We start from the raw sequence: 18648 nt of genomic DNA on the forward strand, positions 1-18648 counted from the left end.
GTTCACAGGAGCCTGGGAAGAACATCCCGTACGGAACCCTTTACCCGAAAACATCCGAACCGCACATGCTCGCGACAGTCCTGCCGTTAGAGAATGCACCGTGCACGCGACCGAGTAAGGCCACTCAGAGACATCCATTTCCCAGGTATATGCCCCCTACGCACTTTTGGTGGCGCAACTCGCACGAACAGTCCCACCTCGACCCCGTATACAAGCTTTTTTGCCTCGAAGAGTTCGTCGGAGACGAAGAAGCAACCTTCAGTGCAACCGTAGCACTCTTTTGTGCAACCGCCCAAACAACGCCCCCTCTACCCTCTGTCGAAACACTCGGCATTGCTGCTCCCTAAGGTGAGCTTCTCCTCATAGGCAATTCCGCTCTTATCCGGTCACGTTTGTGTGCCCGAATTTCGCAAGGCAACCTCCATGGGACATGGAAAAGACTCGAGAAGAGAGCTCGCTCACGGGAGAGAGAAGCCAAGGAGACCACGAGAGTGCTGAGAGTGGGACAGCGCTGAATAGGCGGGAGAAGCCTGCGCGTATAAACGGAGATATATATCCAATTGCAACGAAGGAACGTGCCAAAGATCGAGAACAATGGCAGAAATGCTAGTAACGTGCACTTCGGGACCAACGCATCACCGGAAGACAACCGCCAAACATCGAAAGAGTCGCGATGCTCCGCAACCTACGTGCAAAGCGGTCGCACACCGGGTAAGGGAGTGAGAGCCCCAAACATAGCTGGGCGAGGCGCTCACTCCGCTCTTTAATATCTCGTTAATACCGCCAAGGAAATGGCACAAGCACACACACACAAGCATCCTCGGAAGAGGACAGTTCGAGTGACAGGTCAAATCCAAGAGTTCCGAAGACTACCTCCAGGAACAATCGGGAACAAGACCGATTACAAGTCGTCGAGTCTGTTACTGGGCGAACACGAGATGCGCACAGGAAATCGATCAGCCCTCACAATGGCCCAAGGCCAGAGATCGGACTGCTACGATTTACCCCAACAATCATCGTGCCACTCTTCGCAGAGAGGTGATAGACGCCAACGAGCCCGCGCATAGCAATCGAGGTGTAAAAAGGGCGTTGAAGGCAGGAAGCCTGGACGAAAGAGGCTACGAGGTCACCTCGAAGCGGTCTAAGAATCGGGCGCACTTGGGGCGACTACCAGTGCCAACCCCTTATCCCGCGGTGCGTCCGACACACAGAAATTTCCAAGGCGGCCAAGGAGCCTCCCCGCATAGCAATCGGGGTGTGAGGTTACGGATGCAGCATTGATAGCAATCGAGGTGGGAGGCGAAGGATGCAGAAGTGAGAGCCGAGGGATGTAGCAGAGATAGCAATCGGGGTGTGTGATGCAGAAGAGATAGCAATCGAGGTGTGCGGTGGGAAGGGCCCAGCAGCCAGAATGCATGAAGCGACGGATGAAGCAGTGATGACAACCGGGCTGTGAGGAGAGGAGGGATGCAGCCAAGAAAGCAATCAGGGCTCGAGGCAAGGGATGCATCAAGGATAGCAATCATGTTGTGAGGCGAGATTCCAAAGGCTAAACGTGAGAGGCTGCAGGGTCGACTCAGAGAGGTCTATGCATGTGAGAGGCTGAAAGCAAGGTCAACTCGGAGCGGTCTATGCATCGGGCGCGCTTGGGGCGACTACCAGTGCCAACCCCTTATCCCGCGACGCGTCCGACAAAGAGAACGTTCCAAGGCGGCAGAGGAGGTTACCAGCCGAAGGATGCAGTAGCAATAACAGGTATAGTTCCGCGGCGGCCGAGAAGACTCACCGCATAGGAATCGGGATGCGAGGCGAGGGATGCGGCGGGAAGGCCCCGACGGCTAAACGGAAGAGGCTGCAGGGCCGCCTCGGAATGGTCCAAGCATCGGACGCGATTGGGACGACTACCAGTGCCAACCCCTTATCCCGCGATGCGTCCGATACACAGATAGTTCCAAGGCGGCCGAGGAGCCTCACCGCATATCAATCGGGGTGCGAGGCGAGGGATGGGGCGGGAAGGCCCCAACGGCTAGACGGAAGAGGCTTCAGGGCCACCTCGGAATGCTCCAAGCATCGGACGCGCTTGGGGCGACTACCAGTGCCAACCCCTTATCCCGCGATGCGTCCGATACACAGATGGTTCCAAGGCGGCCGAGGAGCCTCACCGCATAGCAATCGGGGGTGCGAGGCGAGGGATGGGGCGGGAAGGCCCCAACGGCTAGACGGAAGAGGCTTCAGGGCCGCCTCGGAATGGTCCAAGCATCGGACGCGCTTGGGGCGACTACCAGTGACAACCCCTCATCCCGCGATGCGTCCGATACGAAGATGGTTCCAAGGCGGCCGAGGAGCCTCACCGCATAGCAATCGGGGTGCGAGGTGGGGGATGCGGCGAGATGGCCCCAACGGCTAGACGGAAGAGGCCACAGGGCCGCGTCGGAATAGTCCAAGCATCGGACGCGCTTGGGGCGACTACCAGTGACAACCCCTTATCCCGCGATGCGTCCGATACGAAGATAGTTCCAAGGCGGCCGAGGAGCCTCACCGCATAGCAATCCGGGTGCGAGGTGGGGGATGCGGCGAGATGGCCCCAACGGCTAGACGGAAGAGGCTGCAGGGCCGCCTCGGAATAGTCCAAGCATCGGACGCGCTTGGGGCGACTACCAGTGACAACCCCTTATCCCGCGATGCTTCCGATACGAAGACAGTTCCAAGGCGGCCGAGGAGCCTCACCGCATAGCAATGGGGGTGCGAGGTGAGGGATGCGGCGAGATGGCCCCAACGGCTAGACGGAAGAGGCCACAGGGCCGCCTCGGAATAGTCCAAGCATCGGACGCGCTTGGGGCGACTACCAGTGACAACCCCTTATCCCGCGATGCATCCGATACGAAGATAGTTCCCAGGCGGCCGAGGAGCCTCACCGCATAGCAATCGGGGTGCGAGGCGAGGGATGCGGCGAGATGGCCCCAAAGGGTAGACGGAAGAGGCTGCGGGGCCGCCTCGGAATAGTCCAAGCATCGAACGCGCTTGGGGCGACTACCACTGCCAACCCCTTATCCCGCGATGCGTCCGATACACAGATAGTTCCGAGGCGGCCGAGGAGCTGGGGGATGCGGCGAGATGGCCCCAACGGCTAGACGGAAGAGGCTGCAGGGCCGCCTCGGAATAGTCCAAGCATCGGACGCGCTTGGGGCGACTACCAGTGACAACCCCTTATCCCGCGATGCGTCCGATACACAGATAGTTCCGAGGCGGCCAAGGAGCCTCACCGCATAGCAATCGTGGTGCGAGGTGGGGGATGCAGCGAGATGGCCCCAACGGCTAGACGGAAGAGGCTGCAGGGCCGCCTCGGAATGGTCCAAGCATCGGACGCGCTTGGGGCGACTACCACTGCCAACCCCTTATCCCGCGATGCGTCCGATACACAGATAGTTCCAAGGCGGCCGAGGAGCCTCACCGAATAGCAATCGGGGTGCGAGGCGAGGGATGCGGCGAGAAAGCCCCAACGGCTAGAGGGAAGAGGCTTCAGGTCCGCCTCGGAATGGTCCAAGCATCGGACGCGCTTGGGGCGACTACCAGTGACAACCCCTTATCCCGCGACGCGTCCGATACACAGATAGTTCCAAGGCGGCCGAGGAGCCTCACCGCATAGCAATCGGGGTGCGAGGCGAGGGATGCGGCGAGAAGGACCCAACGGCTAGACGGAAGAGGCTTCAGGGCCGCCTCGGAATGGTCCAAGCATCGGACGCGCTTGGGGCGACTACCAGTGACAACCCCTTATCCCGCGACGCGTCCGATACACAGATAGTTCCAAGGCGGCCGAGGAGCCTCACCGCATAGCAATCGGGGTGCGAGGCGAGGGATGCGGCGAGAAGGACCCAACGGCTAGACGGAAGAGGCTTCAGGTCCGCCTCGGAATGGTCCAAGCATCGGACGCGCTTGGGGCGACTACCAGTGACAACCCCTTATCCCGCGACGCGTCCGATACACAGATAGTTCCAAGGCGGCCGAGGAGCCTCACCGCATAGCAATCGGGGTGCGAGGCGAGGGATGCGGCGAGAAGGACCCAACGGCTAGACGGAAGAGGCTTCAGGGCCGCCTCGGAATGGTCCAAGCATCGGACGCGCTTGGGGCGACTACCAGTGACAACCCCTTATCCCGCGATGCGTCCGATACACAGATAGTTCCAAGGCGGCCGAGGAGCCTCACCGCATAGCAATCGGGGTGCGAGGCGAGGGATGCGGCGAGAAGGACCCAACGGCTAGACGGAAGAGGCTTCAGGGCCGCCTCGGAATGGTCCAAGCATCGGACGCGCTTGGGGCGACTACCAGTGACAACCCCTTATCCCGCGACGCGTCCGATACACAGATAGTTCCAAGGCGGCCGAGGAGCCTCACCGCATAGCAATCGGGGTGCGAGGCGAGGGATGCGGCAAGAAGGACCCAACGGCTAGACGGAAGAGGCTTCAGGGCCGCCTCGGAATGGTCCAAGCATCGGACGCGCTTGGGGCGACTACCAGTGACAACCCCTTATCCCGCGACGCGTCCGATACACAGATAGTTCCAAGGCGGCCGAGGAGCCTCACCGCATAGCAATCGGGGTGCGAGGCGAGGGATGCGGCGAGAAGGACCCAACGGCTAGACGGAAGAGGCTTCAGGTCCGCCTCGGAATGGTCCAAGCATCGGACGCGCTTGGGGCGACTACCAGTGACAACCCCTTATCCCGCGACGCGTCCGATACACAGATAGTTCCAAGGCGGCCGAGGAGCCTCACCGCATAGCAATCGGGGTGCGAGGCGAGGGATGCGGCGAGAAGGACCCAACGGCTAGACGGAAGAGGCTTCAGGGCCGCCTCGGAATGGTCCAAGCATCGGACGCGCTTGGGGCGACTACCAGTGACAACCCCTTATCCCGCGACGCGTCCGATACACAGATAGTTCCAAGGCGGCCGAGGAGCCTCACCGCATAGCAATCGGGGTGCGAGGCGAGGGATGCGGCGAGAAGGACCCAACGGCTAGACGGAAGAGGCTTCAGGGCCGCCTCGGAATGGTCCAAGCATCGGACGCGCTTGGGGCGACTACCAGTGACAACCCCTTATCCCGCGATGCGTCCGATACACAGATAGTTCCAAGGCGGCCGAGGAGCCTCACCGCATAGCAATCGGGGTGCGAGGCGAGGGATGCGGCGAGAAGGACCCAACGGCTAGACGGAAGAGGCTTCAGGGCCGCCTCGGAATGGTCCAAGCATCGGACGCGCTTGGGGCGACTACCAGTGACAACCCCTTATCCCGCGACGCGTCCGATACACAGATAGTTCCAAGGCGGCCGAGGAGCCTCACCGCATAGCAATCGGGGTGCGAGGCGAGGGATGCGGCGAGAAGGACCCAACGGCTAGACGGAAGAGGCTTCAGGGCCGCCTCGGAATGGTCCAAGCATCGGACGCGCTTGGGGCGACTACCAGTGACAACCCCTTATCCCGCGACGCGTCCGATACACAGATAGTTCCAAGGCGGCCGAGGAGCCTCACCGCATAGCAATCGGGGTGCGAGGCGAGGGATGCGGCGAGAAGGACCCAACGGCTAGACGGAAGAGGCTTCAGGGCCGCCTCGGAATGGTCCAAGCATCGGACGCGCTTGGGGCGACTACCAGTGACAACCCCTTATCCCGCGACGCGTCCGATACACAGATAGTTCCAAGGCGGCCGAGGAGCCTCACCGCATAGCAATCGGGGTGCGAGGCGAGGGATGCGGCGAGAAGGACCCAACGGCTAGACGGAAGAGGCTTCAGGGCCGCCTCGGAATGGTCCAAGCATCGGACGCGCTTGGGGCGACTACCAGTGACAACCCCTTATCCCGCGACGCGTCCGATACACAGATAGTTCCAAGGCGGCCGAGGAGCCTCACCGCATAGCAATCGGGGTGCGAGGCGAGGGATGCGGCGAGAAGGACCCAACGGCTAGACGGAAGAGGCTTCAGGGCCGCCTCGGAATGGTCCAAGCATCGGACGCGCTTGGGGCGACTACCAGTGACAACCCCTTATCCCGCGACGCGTCCGATACACAGATAGTTCCAAGGCGGCCGAGGAGCCTCACCGCATAGCAATCGGGGTGCGAGTCGAGGGATGCGGCGAGAAGGACCCAACGGCTAGACGGAAGAGGCTTCAGGGCCGCCTCGGAATGGTCCAAGCATCGGACGCGCTTGGGGCGACTACCAGTGACAACCCCTTATCCCGCGATGCGTCTGATACACAGATAGTTCCAAGGCGGCCGAGGAGCCTCACCGCATAGCAATCGGGGTGCGAGGCAAGGGATGCGGCGAGAAGGACCCAACGGCTAGACGGAAGAGGCTTCAGGGCCGCCTCGGAATGGTCCAAGCATCGGACGCGCTTGGGGCGACTACCGTTGCCAACCCCTTATCCCGCGATGCGTCTGATACACAGATAGTTCCGAGGCGGCCGAGGAGCCTCACCGCATAGCAATCGGGTTGCGAGGCAGATTATTGGGAAGGGAACCCCCTGGGATGCGGCTCAAGCAGTGCCCAAAGGGACTGGAATGCGGAATCACATCGAGAGACCCAAATGCTATACGAGGGCTCAAATCGAATTATCGATTTGGCCACGACATGGACGCATCGGAACGACTACCTTTGCCGAACCACTCGCAATTGCATCCATACCGAAACCAATAGACATTTCCGTTAGAGCCCTCGCATAGCATTCGGGAATCTCGCATGCCCCTCTAAATCGACCAATGCTGGCGCTCAACGAAAATCCGAGCGCTACCACCGTTCGAGCGCCAGCATTGGTCGAGTTAGAGGGGCACGGGGGAGAATGCTCCAGTCAACACCTCCCCTATATAAGTTATTTGTCCGATTCTCGCACAACCGTAGTCTGCCTCGTCGAATCAAACAACGGTCCCAGATTCCGACTTCCGTTCCGTAGAGACCCAAAAGCTAGATGGAGGCTCGCAAGAAAGAGAGTCGGCGCATAGCAATCGGGTTTCTCGAACGTTTAGGGACCGAGCTCACTTGCGGATAGGGCAAAATCCGCCAAGCAACCCAAAAGCTAGACGGGGGCTCGAATCGAATCGCCTAGGCGGCCACAACAACGACGTGTTGGATCGACTACCAGTGCCAAACCATTCAGCAAGACTAGTCTGTGTCGAGGCCGGATAGAGATTCTCAGAGAGCGCCCGTATAGCATTTAGGAGACCTGCCGCGTCCCTCACACTCGACAAATGGTGGTGCACGTTTATAAATCCGAGCGATCCCAACCCTTTCAAGCACCAACATCGGTCGAGATAGAGGGGCACGGAGGGGGCTGCGTGAGACAACACAGTCCCCTATATAAGTTATTTGTCCGATTCTCACACATCCGAAGAATGGTCATCAAATCGGACAACAGCCCAAACTTCCGACTTCCGTCCCAGAAAGCCCAAGAGCTATCTAAAACGTTCATGGCCGGAACTCGATCGCGGCTATACCAGTCCGCCAAGCAACCCAAAAGCTAGACTGGAGCTCTAGTCGAATCACCTCTGTGGCCATTGCAAGGACGTGTTGGAGCGACTACCATTGCCGAACCATTCCGCAGGTCGAGTCCATACCAAGGCCGCATAGAGATTCACGATGAGCTCCTGCATAGCAATCAGGAGACTTGCCGTGTCCATCACAATCGATAAATCCTGGTGCAAGATTTTTGCATCCGAGCGCTCCAACCAGTCGAGCACCAGCATCAATCGACATAAACGGGCACGGGGGGAGGATGCTCGAGAACACTACCTCCCCTATATAAGTTATTTGTCCGATTCTCAAGCAGCCGAAGTCTGGTCATCGAATCGGGTCAAAGACCACAACTTCCGACTTTACCCACAATGCAAGTCATCGAATCGAACATCGGCCCCCGAGTCGGACTCCATGCGTATGTCAGGTCATCGGACCCAAATTCCGCCTTCCTGCGCATGGCGGGCCATCAATATCAACTCGGTCATCGGACCCAAACTCCGCCTTTCTGCGCATGGCACGCCTTCAAATCGGTCATCGGACCCAAATTCCGCCTTCCTGTGCATGGCGGGCCATCAACATCAACTCGGTCATCGGACCCAAATTCCGCCTTTCTGCGCATGGCACGCCATCAACTCGGTCATCGGACCCAAATTCCGCCTTCCTGCGCATGGCAGGTCATCGGACACAAATTCAGACCTCGCCAATATGCCTACGTATCGAATCGGTCATCGGACCCAACTTCCGACTTCATCCATACTGTAGGGTCTTTGAGGTTGGCGCGGTGCGCTCAACCCGGGGAGTCGACCCATCGAAGCATACACCTCCCCTATATAAGCTATTTGTCCGATTCCCACACCTGTGTAGTTTGCACCTCTGACCAGGACATCGACCCCAACTTCCGAACTCGACTGCAACGACGGCACCAGCGCCTTGGTGCGCACCTTGCGACGCACAGTCCCAACATTCGCCTTCCTGCACATGGCAGGTCATCGGACCCAAATTCCGACCTCGCGAGTATGCCTACATATCGAATCGGTCATCGGACACAACTTCCGACTTCATCCATACCGTAGGGTCTTTGAGGTTGGCGCGGTGCGCTCAACCCGGGGAGTCGACCCAACGAAGCATACACCTCCCCTATATAAGCTATTTGTCCGATTCCCACACCTGTGTAGTTTGCACCTCCGATCAGGACATCGACCCCAACTTCCGAACTCGCCTGCAACGACCGAACCAGCGCCTTGGTGCGCACCTTGCAACGCACAGTGCCAACATTCGCCTTCCTGCACATGGCAGGTCATCGGACCCAAATTCCGACCTCGCGAGTATGCCTACATATCGAATCGGTCATCGGACCCAACTTCCGACTTCATCCATACCGTAGGGTCTTTGAGGTTGGCGCGGTGCGCTCAACCCGGGGAGTCGACCCAACGAAGCATACACCTCCCCTATATAAGCTATTTGTCCGATTCCCACACCTGTGTAGCTTGCACCTCCGATCAGGACATCGACCCCAACTTCCGAACTCGACTAAAAAGACCGCACCAGCACCTTGGTGTGCACCTTGCAACGCACAGTGCCAACATTCGCCTTCCTGCACATGGCAGGTCATCGGACCCAAATTCCGACCTCATGAGCATACCTACTAATCGAATCGGTCATCGGACCCAACTTCCGACTTCATCCATACCGTAGGGTCTTTGAGGTTGGCGCGGTGCGCTCAACCTGGGGAGTCGACCCATCGAAGCATACACCTCCCCTATATAAGCTATTTGTCCGATTCCGACACCTGTGTAGTTTGCACCTCCGCTCAGGACATCGACCCCAACTTCCGAACTCGCCTGCAACGACCGAACCAGCGCCTTGGTGCGCACCAAAAGTGCGCACTTTTGGAGGGCACTTTTGTGCGCTCCAAAGGTGCGCACTTTTGGAGGGCACTTTTGTGCGCTCCAAAGGTGCGCACTTTTGGAGGGCACTTTTTGGAGGGCACTTTTGTGCGCTCCAAAGGTGCGCACTTTTGGAGGGCACTTTTTGGAGGGCACTTTTCTGCGCTCCAAAGGTGCGCACTTTTGGAGGGCACTTTTTGGAGGGCACTTTTCTGCGCTCCAAAGGTGCGCACTTTTGGAGGGCACTTTTTGGAGGGCACTTTTCTGCGCTCCAAAGGTGCGCACTTTTGGAGGGCACTTTTTGGAGGGCACTTTTCTGCGCTCCAAAGGTGCGCACTTTTGGAGGGCACTTTTGTGCACTCCAAAGGTGCACACTTTTGGAGGGCACTTTTTGGAGGGCACTTTTCTGCACTCCAAAGGTGCGCACTTTTGGAGGGCACTTTTTGGAGGGCACTTTTGTGCGCTCCAAAGGTGCGCACTTTTGGAGGGCACTTTTTGGAGGGCACTTTTGTGCGCTCCAAAGGTGCGCACTTTTGGAGGGCACTTTTGTGCACTCCAAAGGTGCGCACTTTTGGAGGGCACTTTTCCTGCGCTCCAAAGGTGCACACCTAGGTGAGCACCTTCGACCACACCTTGTAGCACACCAAACTCTGACTTTCGACTTCATCCGCAATGCAGGGTCTTTGAGGTTGGCGCAATGCGCACAACCAGGGGAGTCGACCCATCAAACCCAACACCTCCCCTATATAAGCTATTTGTCTGATTCTCATACATGCGTAGCCTGCAGGAGCAATTAGGACATCGACCCCAACTTTCGGCTTCTAAACGAAAACAAGGTCTTTGAGGTTGGTGTAATGCGAACAACTAGGGGAGTCAACCCATCAAACCCAACACCTCCCCTATATAAGCTATTTGTCTGATTCTCATACATGTGTAGTCTACAGGAGCAATTAGGACATCGACCCCAACTTTTGACTTCTTAACGAAAACAAGGTCTTTGAGGTTGACGTAATGCGCACAACCAGGGGAGTCGACCCATCAAACCCAACACCTCCCCTATATAAGCTATTTGTCCGATTCTCATACATGTGTAGCCTACAGGAGCCATTAGGACATTGACCCCAACTTTTGACTTCTTAACGAAAACAAGGTCTTTGAGGTTGGCGTAATGCGCACAACCAAGGGAGTTGACCCATCAAACCCAACACCTCCCCTATATAAGCTATTTGTCTGATTCTCATACATGTGTAGCCTGCAACAACGATTAGGACATCCACCCCAACTTCTGAATTCGTCTGCGTTGACCGCACCAAAGGTGCACGCCTTGGTGCTCACCAAAATCCGACTTCCGACTTCTTCTGCTATGCGGGGTCTTTGAGGTTGGCGCAGTGCGCACAACCAGGGGAGTCAACCCACCGAATGCAACACCTCCCCTATATAAGCTATTTGTCTGATTCTCATACATGCGTAGACTGCAGCAATGATTAGGACATCCACCCCAACTTTTGACTTCTTAAACAAGACAGGGTCTTTGAAGTTGGTGCAGTGCACACAACCAGGGGAGTCGACCCATCAAACGCAACACCTCCCCTATATAAAGCTATTTGTCCGATTCTCATACGTGTAGTCTGCAGCAGCGATTAGGACATCGACCCCAACTTCCGAATTCGTTTGCATTGACCGCACCAAAGGTGCACGCCTTGGTGTGCACCTTGGAGTGCACTTTGGTGCTCACCTCGGTGCACACTTTGGTGTGCACCTCGGTGTGCACCAAAGGTGCGCACCTTGGAGCGCACCAAAGGTGTACACTTTGGAGCGCACCACATAGGGTCTTTGAGAGGTTGGCACAGTGCGCACACCAAGGTGGGTGTTGAGGTGCGTGCCGAGGTGGGTGGGTGCTAGGGTGCGCTCCATGGTGGGTGCCAGGGTGGGTGCGTGCTAGGGTGGATTCCAAAGAGGGTCATAGGGTGGGTGCCAAGGTGGGTTGGTGATATAGTGGGTTCAAAGGTGGGTACTAGGGTGGGTTCCAAGGTGGGTCACAAGTTGGGTGCCAGGATGCGTGGGTGTTAGGTTGGGTGCCAAGGTGGGCTCCTGCGTGGGTGGGTGCTAGGGTGGGTTTCAAGGTGGACGCGAGGGCGGGTGCCAAGGTGGGTAACAAGTTGGGTGTTAGGATGGGTGAGTGCTAGAGTGGGTGCCAAGGTGGGTGGGTGCTAAGGTGGATGCCAAGGTGGTTCACAGGGTGGGTGGGTTCTAGGGTGAGTTCCAAGGTGGGTCACAGGTTTAGTGCTAGGGTGCGTGTCAAGGCGGGTGTCGAGGTGCCTGGGTGCTAGGGTGTGGATGCCAATGTGGGTCATAGGGTGGGTACTAGGGTGGGCTGCAATGTGGGTGCCAAGGTGGGTAACATGCTCGGTTGGTTCTAAATTGGGTGTCAGGGTGGGTGTGCACCCACCTTGCCCGAGGTGGGTGCCAAGGTGCCAGTGTGGGTGGGTGCTAAGGTGGATGCCAAGGTGGGTGAGAAGGTGGGTGATAGGTTGAGTGGTAGGATGGGTGGGTGCCAAGATGGGTCACAGGGTGGGTGCAAGGGTGGGTAGGTGCTAGGGTTGGTGTCAGGGTGGGTGGGTGCTAGGTTGGGTTCCAAGGTGGGTGCGAGGGTGAGTGTCAAGGTGGGTCACAGGTTAGGTGCTAGGATGGGTGAGTGCTAGGGTGCAAAGGTGCCAGGGTGGGTGCTAGGATGGGTCGATGCTAGGGTGAGTGGCAAGGTGGGTCCACAAGTGTCAAGGTGGGTGCCGAGGTGGGTGCCAACTTGGGTTCCAAGGTGGGTGCCAAGTGGGCGACTGCTATGGTGGATGCCAAGGTGGGTCACGGGGTGGGTGCCAAGTTGCTAGGTTGTGTTCCAAGGTGGGTGCCAACGTGGCTGCTAGGGTGCGTGGGTTAAAGGGTGTGTCACAACGTGGGTGCCAGGATGGGTGCGCACCCACACTGGCCAAGACGGGTGCAAGGTTGGGTTCCAAGCCCGGTCACAGGCTGGGTGCTAGGATGGGTGGGTGCCAAGGTGGGCACCAGGGTGGGTGCACCCACCCTGGCCAAGGTGGGTCACGGGGTGGGTCCTAGGGTGGGTAACAGGGTGGGTACTAAGGTGCGTGCCAAGGTGGGTCATGGGGTGGGTGCCAAGGTGGGCACCAGGGTGGGTGTGCACCAACCCTAGCCAGGGTAGGTCACGGGGTGGTTGTCGGGGTGGGCGTCAAGGAGCCAAGGTGGGTGGCAAGTAGCCAAGTTGCGTGCCAAGGTGGGTGTCGGGGTGGGTGCCAAGGATCCAAGGTGGGTGCCAAGGAACCAAGGTGGGTGTCTGGGTGGGTGCCGAGGTGGGAGCCAGGGTGGGTCCCAAGGTGAGTGCAAAGGTGGGTGCCAGGGTCAAGGTGAGTGCCAATGTGGGTTCCAAGGTGCCAGGGTCAGGGTGAGTGCCAATGTGGGTTCAAAGGTGCTAAGTTGGGTGCGAGGTTGGGTGCGAGGGTGGGTGGGTGCCAAGGTGTGCTAGGTGGAAGCCCGGGTGGGTCGGCATCCCATGGGTGTCGAGTTGGGTGCCTGATGGGTGCTTCTTGTCAAGTTTTAGTCGTCGGGACTCATTTCGAGCCTTAGAGGTCGTTTCTTGTCCGGTTGCCCTGTCTTCGACCTGGGAACCCAATTTTGGTCCTCGGGTCCCATTTTTTTTTGTCTCGCATCCCACTTTTGGCCTGTGGCCTTTTCGGGGTCGATTCTCGTTTTGGGCATCAGAGCATGTTTCTTCTCCTAAAACCCAATATTTGTTTATTAAGTCTCGGAACACATTTTTGTTCTCGTGGACCCATCATGGGTCTTGGAACGCATTTGTGGTCCTTGGGTCCCATTTTGCATCCCGAAACTTGTGTTTTGGTGCTTGATCCCTATTTTGGGTGCCCACCTTGCACCAAGTGCGCACCCGGGGCAAACCGAGCGCCTTGGTGCACCGGGGCAAGATCGAGCGTGCACCCGAGGCGCCCCGAACATGCACCAAGGTGCACTCGGCCCACATGTGAGCGCAGGTCGTTGCGCCCGAGGTGGTGTGTGGGCACCGCGTTGCAGACGGGACACTGCACGCACACGACGCCCCGTCCAGGTGCACGCACGTAGGCCGGGCCGGGTGCACACCCGACGCCCTAGCAAGGTGCGCGCACCCGGGCAGGGCTCACACTTGGCGAACGGGGCGCACTTCGCGAGGGAGGGTGTGCACCTCGACGGGGGTGGGTGGCCGGGGTGGATTCGCACGTGGGTCGCGGTTTGCTAAGTACACACTGCGACAAGCTCATAACGGGTGCGATCATACCAGCGTTAGTGCACCGGATCCCATCAGAACTCCGCAGTTAAGCGCGCTTGGGCCGGAGTAGTACTGGGATGGGTGACCTCCCGGGAAGTCCCGGTGTTGCACCCTTTCTTAGTTTTTCGCCGGGCGTCGCAATGCTATTTGAATAAACCTTTTGCCCGTTTGCGTTCTCGTCGGGGCCGGGCCGGGCCGGGGTGCGCTGCCCGCACTACCGCGCGCGCGGGGGGCGACACCGAGCGCGCACCCGAGGCGCCCCGAGCACACAGGCCACGGTGCAACCCGGGCGTTGTGCGCGCACCCCGGTGCGCCCGAGGTGCTGCGCGCGCACCCAGGTGAAATCGGTGTGCACCTCGGCCAGTGCGCGCTCGGTCGAGTCGCGCACGTTGGCCAAGGTGCACGGTGATGTTTCTTACTCTAAGGTTCCGCACCAGACGCCCGGGACAGGTGAGCGAAGCTGGGCGGGGCCGGGTGCGCGGCCGGGGCAGGTGCACGCAGCTGGAGAGAGCTTTGGAGCACACCAGAGGTGCGCACCTTGGAGCACACTTCGGAGCGCACCAATGATGCGCTCCATTCAAAAGTTTCCTGAAAAGGCAAAAAAAGTTGAGATTATAGAATTTCCCACTTGAGAGATTGTAAAAAAAAAAAATTTAAAATGAAGGAAACGCGGGTGCCAAGGTGTGCGCGCCCGGGTGCGCAGCCCAGCCAAGGTGTGCGCACCAAGGCGCCCACCCTGGCGAAGGTGCACGCAAGGTGCGCACCCGAGGCAAACCGGACAATTAACCCAACTTTCGACTTCGCGCGCACCTGCGCACCTTGGAGCGCACTTCGGAGCGCTCCTTGGTGCGCACCAATCTTGGGCACCTCGGAGTGCACCATGGCGCCCACCAAGGTGCGCACCCGGGGCAAACCGAGCTCCGACTTCGTGCGCACCTTGGAGCGCACGAAAGGTGCGCACCATGGCGCCCACCAAGGTGCGCAGCCCAGCCAAGGCGTGCGCATCAAGGTGCGCACCCTGGCGAAGGTGCGCACCCGGGGCAAACCGAGCTCCGACTTCGTGCGCACCTTGGAGCGCACAAAGGGTGCGCAACCCAGCCAAGGTGTGCGCACCCCGGGCAAACCGAGCTCCGAATCGTGCGCACCTTGGAGCACACTTCGGAGCCCTCCTTGGTGCGCACCGATGTTGCGCACCTCGGAGCGCACCCGGGGAAAACAATGCAATTAACCCGACTTTCGACTTCGTGGGCACCTCGGAGCGCTCTCGGGTTCGCACCTCGGAGCACACCGAGGTGCGCACCTTTGATGCGCTGCCTTCACCAATTTCCAGAAAAGGCAAGAAAACATTGAGAAGGTGTGCGCACCGAGGTGCCCACCCTGGCGAAGGTGCACGCGAGGTGCGCACCCGGGGCAAACCGGGCTCCGACTTCGTGCACGCCATGCTGCGCACCTTGGAGGGCCATGGTGCGCACCTTGGAGCACACTTCGGAGCGCTCAATGGTGCCCAACCCAGCCAAGGTGCCCACCGCGGCGAAGGTGCACGCGAGGTGCGCACCCGGGGTAAACCGGGCTCCGACTTCGTGCACGCCGCACCTTGGAGCACACTTCGGAGCGCTCCTTGGTGCGCACCAGGGCGCGCAACCCAGCCGAGGTGCCCACCCCGGCGAAGGTGCACGCGGGGTGCGCACCCGGGGCAAACCGGGCTCCGACTTCGTGCACGCCATGGTGCCCACCGCGGCGAAGGTGCACGCGAGGTGCGCACCCGGGGCAAACCGGGCTCCGACTTCGTGCACGCCGCACCTTGGAGCACACTTCGGAGCGCTCCTTGGTGCGCACCAGGGCGCGCAACCCAGCCGAGGTGCCCACCCCAGCGAAGGTGCACGCGAGGTGCGCACCCGGGGCAAACCGGGCTCCGACTTCGTGCACGCCATGGTGCCCACCGCGGCGAAGGTGCACGCGAGGTGCGCACCCGGGGCAAACCGGGCTCCGACTTCGTGCACGCCATGGTGCCCACCGCGGCGAAGGTGCACGCGAGGTGCGCACCCGGGGCAAACCGGGCTCCGACTTCGTGCACGCCGCACCTTGGAGCACACTTCGGAGCGCTCCTTGGTGCGCACCATGGTGCCCACCAGGGCGCGCAACCCCGCCGAAGGTGCACGCGAGGTGCGCACCCGGGGCAAACCGGGCTCCGACTTCGTGCACGCCGCACCTTGGAGCACACTTCGGAGCGCTCCTTGGTGCGCACCAGGGCGCGCAACCCCGCCGAAGGTGCACGCGAGGTGCGCACCCGGGGCAAACCGGGCTCTGACTTCGTGCACGCCATGGTGCGCACCAGGGTGCCCACCGCGGCGAAGGTGCGCACCCGGGGCAAACCGGGCTCCGACTTCGTGCACGCCGCACCTTGGAGCACACTTCGGAGCGCTCCTTGGTGCGCACCAGGGCGCGCAACCCAGCCGAGGTGCCCACCCCGGCGAAGGTGCACGCGAGGTGCGCACCCGGGGCAAACCGGGCTCCGACTTCGTGCACGCCATGGTGCCCACCGCGGCGAAGGTGCGCACCCGGGGCAAACCGGGCTAGGACTTCGTGCACGCCGCACCTTGGAGCACACTTCGGAGCGCTCCTTGGTGCGCACCATGGTGCCCACCAGGCCGCGCAACCCAGCCAAGGTGTGCGCACCAAGGTGCACGCGAGGTGCGCACCCGGGGCAAACCGGGGTCCGGCTTCGTGCACGCCGCACCTTGGAGCACACATCGGGGCGCTCCCGGGTTCGCACCGGCGTTGCGCACCGTGGTGGGCACCTCGGAGCGCACCGTGGTGGGCACCTCGGAGCACACCAAGGTGGGCAGCGAGGTGCGCACCTTTGATGCGATGCCTTCACTAATTTCCATAAAAGGCAAAAGAAAACGAGATTTTAAAATTTCCGTTTTGAAAGATAGTGAGAAAAAGGGAATGCTGGTGCCATCTTGAGCCCGCCCTGGTGCGCAGCCCAGCCAAGGTGTGCGCACCAAGGTGCCCACCCTGGCGAAGGTGCGCGCCCGGGCAATTAACCCAACTTCCAACTTCGCGCGCGCCAGGGTGGGAGCGCACCCAACAACCGGGCCTGGGAAGAGCCAATGCGAGAAACCCCACCAAACGCTCTGACAAAAAAAGAGGGGGCGCTCCAGTAACCCCGCTTCGGAGCGCACCCTGGGCAAACCCAGCCAGGGTGCCCACCCCGGCCAAGGTGCAGGCGAGGTGCGCACCCGGGGCAAACCGGGCTCCGACAACGTGCACGCCGCACCTTGGAGCACACTTCGTAGCGCTCCCGGGTGCGCACCTCAGAGCACACCAAGGTGGGCAGCGAGGTGCGCACCTTTGATGCGCTGCCTTCACTAATTTCCAGAAAAGGCAAAAAAAAGAGGAGATTTTAAAATTTCCGTTTTGAAAGATAGTGAAAAAAACGGAACGCGGGTGCCATCTTGAGCCCGCCCTGGTGCACAGCCCAGGTAAGGTGCCCACCCTGGCAAAGGTGCGCACCCGGGCAATTAACCCTACTTCCGACTTCGTGCGCGCCAGGGTGGCAACCGGGCCTGGGAAGAGCCAATGCGAGAAACCCCACCAAACGCTCCGACAAAAAAAGAGGCGGCGCTCCAATAACCCCGCTTCGGAGCGCAGCCGGGGCAAACCCAGCCAAGGTGCCCACCCCGACGAAGGTGCACGCGAGGTGCGCACCCGGGGCAAACCGGGCTCCGACAACGTGCACGCAGCACCTTGGAGCACACTTCGAAGCACTCCCGGGTGCCCACCGGCGTTGCGCACCGTGGTGGGCAGCGAGGTGCGCACCTTTGATGCGCTGCCTTCACTAATTTCCAGAAAAGGCAAAAAAAAATGAGATTTTAAAATTTCCGTTTTGAAAGATAGTGAAAAAAACGGAACGCGGGTGCCATCTTGAGCCCGCCCTGGTGCGCAGCCCAGGCAAGGCATGCGCACCAAGGTGCCCACCCGCGGTGCACACCCGGGGCAAACCGGGCTCCGACTTCGTGCAGGCCGCACCTTGGAGCACACTTCGGAGCGCTCCTTGGTGCGCACCATGGTGCCCACCAGGGCGCACCCGGGGCAAACCGGGCTCCGACTTCGTGCACGCCGCACCTTGGAGCACACATCGGAGCGCTCCCAGGTTCGCACCAGCGTTGCGCACCTTTGATGCGCTGCCTTCACTAATTTCCAGAAAAGGCAAAAAAAAACGATATTTTAAAATTTCCGTTCTGAAAGATAGTGAAAAAAACGGAACGCGGGTGCCATCTTGAGCCCTTCCTGGTGCGCAGCCCAGGCAAGTTGTGCGCACCAAGGTGCCCACCCTGGCGGAGGTGCGCGCCCGGGGCAAACCGGGCTCCGACTTCGTGCACTGCATGGTGCCCACCAAGGCGCGCAACCCAGCCAAGGTGCCCACCGCAGCGAAGGTGCACGCGAGGTGCGCACCCGAGGTGCACACCCGGGGCAAACCGAGCTCCGACTTCGTGCACGCCGCACCTTGGAGCACACTTCAGAGCGCTCCTTGGTGCGCACCAGGGCGCGCAACCCAGCCAAGGTGCTCACCCCGGCGAAGGTGCACGCGAGGTGCGCACCCGGGGCAAGCCGGGCTCGGACTTCGTGCACGCCGCACCTTGGAGCACACATCGGAGCGCTCCCGGGTTCGCACCAGCATTGCGCACCTTTGATGCGCTGCCTTCACTAATTTCCAGAAAAGGCAAAAAAAAAAAAAAAACGAGATTTTAAAATTTCCGTTTTGAAAGATAGTGAAAAAAACGGAACGCGGGTGCCATCTTGAGCCCGCCCTGGTGTGCAGCCCAGGCAAGTTGTGCGCACCAAGGCACCCACCCTGGCCAAGGTGGGTCACGGGGTGGGTCCTAGGGTGGGTAACGGGGTGGGTACTAAGGTGCGTGCCAAGGTGGGTCATGGGGT

At 60.0% G+C, this 18648-nt stretch overlaps 1 non-coding gene across 1 annotated transcript; it reads left to right on the forward strand.

The window, feature by feature from the left end:
- The first annotated feature begins 13702 nt into the window (after positions 1–13702).
- On the forward strand, positions 13703–13821 carry LOC131871212 (5S ribosomal RNA). Its single transcript, XR_009369479.1, has one exon. It is a non-coding gene; the product is annotated as a 5S ribosomal RNA (ribosomal RNA).
- Positions 13822–18648: the final 4827 nt, after the last annotated feature.

The sequence above is a fragment of the Cryptomeria japonica genome, unplaced genomic scaffold (assembly GCF_030272615.1).
Source record: "Cryptomeria japonica unplaced genomic scaffold, Sugi_1.0 HiC_scaffold_379, whole genome shotgun sequence".
NCBI lineage: Eukaryota > Viridiplantae > Streptophyta > Pinopsida > Cupressales > Cupressaceae > Cryptomeria > Cryptomeria japonica.